This window comes from Cupressus sempervirens, chromosome 3, assembly GCF_028749045.1.
Source record: "Cupressus sempervirens isolate cs-2001-9-10 chromosome 3, ASM2874904v1, whole genome shotgun sequence".
Lineage (NCBI taxonomy): Eukaryota > Viridiplantae > Streptophyta > Pinopsida > Cupressales > Cupressaceae > Cupressus > Cupressus sempervirens.
In genome coordinates, this window is record NC_143120.1 from 209656524 (window position 1) to 209661209 (window position 4686).

Below are 4686 nucleotides of genomic sequence, written 5' to 3' on the forward strand. Positions count from 1 at the left end.
TGTCTCAGATTAATATTAAGGTTCCTCTGCCTGAGTTATTGAGAATCCCAAAGCATCGAGATAAAGCCATAGCATGGATGAGGAACACTGAGGTAAAAGTAAATCAAAAGTGTAATGAGAATCATGTTCCTTAGGAAGTGAAGAAGAAAAAGATGAAGGAACAAGATATTGAAGTAGTTGTGTCTCAGATTCCTCAGATGTTTTTGGATAACTCTGTTAATGAATGCTTGGGAAATGTTGAGCCATTTTTCTTAAGCATTTTGGTGAATAGTAAGACATTGAAGAATTGTATGATTGACTCTGGTGCTTCTAGTACTATTATGCCTTTCAAAATAATGAAAGCATTAGGTCTGAAGGTTGACACTACTCAAGGAAGGTGTTGTGCCATGGATAAGAGGGAAGTTATAGTTATAGGCACTATTAGTGCCCTGCCCTACAGATTGACAACATGTCCAAATAAAGAACTCACTATGAGTGTATTGGTTGTTGACATACCTCCTCAATATGGCATGTTATTATCTAGAAAATGGAGTGCTGCCATGGGGGGAAGTTTACAATGTGACTTATCATTTGCTACTTTTAACATTAATGAAAAATTTGTAAAGGTCAACAGAGAGCCAAAAAGCATATATATGATAGTAGAAGAAGTTGAGGATGATATGAAATTTTTTTTGGACATAGATGTTAATGCATTCAGAGTTGAGGTCCTAACTTTGAAGAAAATAAAGCAAAGATCTCAGATAGAGATGGAAGTTGATGTGAAGATAGATAAAGGGGACTTATGGGCCATGTTCTTTGACGGTGCTCATTGCAAAGATGGAGTAGGTGCAAGTATTTTGTTAATCTCTCCTGCTGGGATAACTTATAAATTTTCTTTCACATTGAATTTCCCCTGTACTAATAACATAGCAGAATATGAGGCTTTGTTGTTAGGACTTAGACTAGCTCATAAGCATGGGATAAAATGTATACATGTGATAGGGGATTCTAAGTTAATTGTATCCCAAGTGAGAAATGTTTATGTGTCAAAAAATAAAAGGTTAAAACAGTACAGAAATGCAGTATGGGATATGAGTGAGTGCTTTGATGCATTTGGGATAATTTGGAAGGATAGATCTAACAATAAAATGGCTGATTTACTAGAAAATGTAGGCATAAAACCTGATGATATTACATTTGCTGGTATATCTAAAATTGTAACTCAGATTAGACCCTCTATTCCTGACAATGTCCAACATTGGCAAGTGTTTGAGGATGATAAAGATATTTTAAGATTTTTGAATTGTGAGTATATGTTATCAAGGCAGGAAGTTGATTGTGCAGCTTATGTAGAAAACATAGATGGAAAAGATACAGTTTTTGGGCAAGAAGTTGTACAATTGAAAACAAACAAAATACCAAAAGGTTTAGTTGTCCTGGAAACTATTTTTGACAATCATGATAGATCTCAGATGGATACTAGTGAATATAATGCTAAGAATTTGGAGGAGATAAATTTAGGAACCAAAGAAAACCCTAAGAAGGTGTATATTGGTAAAAAATTGCCTCCTAAGATAAGACAGGGTTTGATAGATCTGCTAAAGAAATATAGGCATGTATTTGCATGGTCATATGATGATCTAAAGGGCTATAGGGAAGATTTATTTCAACATGAGATCCCTTTGAAACTAGATGCTAAGCCTTTTAGACAAAAGAAGAGGCCAATAAATCCAACCCTGGATCCCAAAATGTAGGAAGAACTGATTAAGTTAAGAGATGCTGGCATCATTAAGCCCATCAGGCATTCTTCTTGGGTGTCCAACTTAGTGCTAGTAAGAAAGAAAAATGGAGATATAAGGTTGTGTGTTGATTTCAGGAATCTCAACATATCTTCATTAAAATATAACTATGGTTTACCCAACATGGAAGCCATGTTGCAAAGGGTCACTGGTTCAGAATTCATGTCCATGATGGATGGGTTTTCAGGATATAATCAAGTGGTTGTCAAGGAATCAGAACAATTTAAGACTGCTTTCACTACCCCATGGGGTACATATGTTTATGTCAGGATGCCTTTTGGGCTCACTAATGCTGGAGCTACTTTCCAAAGAGCCATGGATGTGGCCTTTGCTGATATTATTGACAATTTTCTAGTTGTGTATCAGGATGACCTTACTACTTACTCCAAGGATGAAAATGATCATTGCATGCACTTGGAAAAGGTATTTATCATAGCCCTTAAATATGGAATATCCTTAAATCAAAGGAAATGTAACTTTGGTGTCACTGAAGGAAAATTGTTAGGACATCTAGTTGGCAAACATGGAGTGAGGATTGACCCTAAAAGAGTGGAAGCAATAGATAAAATTCAGAAACCTAAGAGTGTTAAAGGTATCCAGTCATTTTTTGGGTAGATAAATTTCCTCAAGAGATTTGTGACAAATTTTGCAGAAGTCAATAGGCCTATATTGAGAATGTTAAAAAAGGGATCTGAGATAAAATGGGAAGGTGAACCTAGTATTGCGTTTCAAAAAATTAAGCAAGCCATTAAAGATGCCCCTATTCTCAGAGCCCATGATTATGACAAACCAATGCACATGTTTTGTTTTTCCTCATTTCACACTATGGCTGCAATATTGTTACAAAAAAATGAAGAGGGTTATGAACAACCCATTGTATTCTTTAGCAAATTGTTGCAAGAAGCTGAGCTCAAGTATGATATTAATGAAAAATAGGCATATGCATTGGTCAAAGGAGTTAAAGCCTTCAGATGTTATTTAATGGGGGCTACAGTTATTGCTTTTATCCCTACTGCTACTGTAAAAGACATTTTCTCACAACAAGAAGTATCTGGCAGGAGGTTTAGATAGATCAATAGAATACAAGAATTCAATATTGACATCTAGATTACTAAATTGGTCAGAGGTCAAGGTTTAGCCAAGTTGATGGTGAATGCAAACCTAGAAGCAAACCGGATTAACCAATTGGATGATAATTGTAGGGAAGATCTCTGTGACTTGAACATCTCTGACTGGTACAAAGATGTGATCTACTATTTGCAAACAATGAAATCCCCACCAAAATTAACTGATAATCAAAGGAGATCCCTTAAGTTGCATGCTATAAGATATGTTATAGTACAAGGACAATTATGGTGGAGGAGTATGGAAGGAGTACTTTTGAAGTGTGTAGATGAAACTGAGGCTGCAAGGATTTTGAAAGATATGCATGAAGGTGTGTGTGGAGGTCATTACATGGCTAAAACCACAACCCACAAAGTCCTTAGATTTGGTTTTTGGTGGCCACCACTTTTCAAAGATGCTCATAAATTTGTTAAGACATGTGACACTTGCCAAAGATTAAGTGGAAATTTGAATTTTTTTGGGAATTTACCATTAAGACTTGTGGAGGTACAGGCACCATTTTAGCAATGGGGGATTGATTTCATAGGTGAAATTTCAAACAAATCCAGTGGTGGACGTGCCTGGATTCTGGTTGCAACTGATTATTTCACTAAATGGGTTGAAGCAATCCCTACCAAGAATGCTACAAGTAAAGTGGTGATCAATTTTATTTTGAATAACATTATAACTAGATTTGGTTGCCCATAGAAGATCATTACTGATAATGCTATGTGTTTCAGATCTGATGAATATAAAGAGTTTTGCAAAAACTATGGCATTACAGAATATACATCATCACCTTATCATCCTCAAGGGAATGGTCAGGTGGAATCAAGCAATAAGAGTATATTAAAGATTATCAAAAGAATTCTAGGGAAAAATAAGAGGGCATGGGATTCAAAATTGCCACTAGCCCTATGGGCTCACAGGGTTACTATTAAGAAGGCCATTGGTTGTACCCCATTTGACCTAGTTTATGGCATACAGGCCAATAATCTAAAGGAGATTTATAAATTCATTCAGTTATATGAAGATGATATCATTGATGAGATGCAACTCAGACTGGATGACGTCAAACAGTTAGAGGAGACAAGAAGAGATTCCTCTGTTCAAAATGCTAAGCTCCAATCATAGATGAAGCACTTATATGATACAAGGGCCATTGAGAGAAAGTTTGAAATAGGAGACATGGTACTAATGTGGAATGCCAGATTGGAAGATAAAGGAAAGCATGGTAAATTTGACCCAATCTGGCTTGGTCGATATAACATTTGTGATAGAAATGGAGAAGATTCATTTTTTCTAAAGGATTTAACTGGAGGTATTCTTGAATTGCCTATTCATGGACAATTCTTGAAGAGGTACTTTTCTTAAAGTATCTATTTTCCATGAACAATAGTTTTAGGGCTTTTGGTGTTTTTGTACATTCTGTATATTTTGTAAGCCCCTGTAAATAGTCTCTTTGTATAGTGTGGTTTCCTGTTTCTGGTTCCTATGTGTGTTCTCTATTCTCTAAAGAAGTTGTCATTTTTGCATCAAGTGTGTGGTTTTCTCTCCCATAGATTCTGAATTCTTGCGTAGACTTAAATAGTCTATCATCCCCAGACAAAGCCACTGTTGGTCTGATTTTTCACAGTATAAATTTTTTTCTGATTTTTAGATGAAAAATCATTTAAGTCTTCGAATTATGTGGCTTAGGTTTTTTTATCTCAAGCGATTTTGAAAGTTTTTAAATTTCTCTAATTGTGCCCTGTTCCATGTGTTGTATTTTCCTGTTAAATCATAGGGTTTTAGGTTTTGGTTT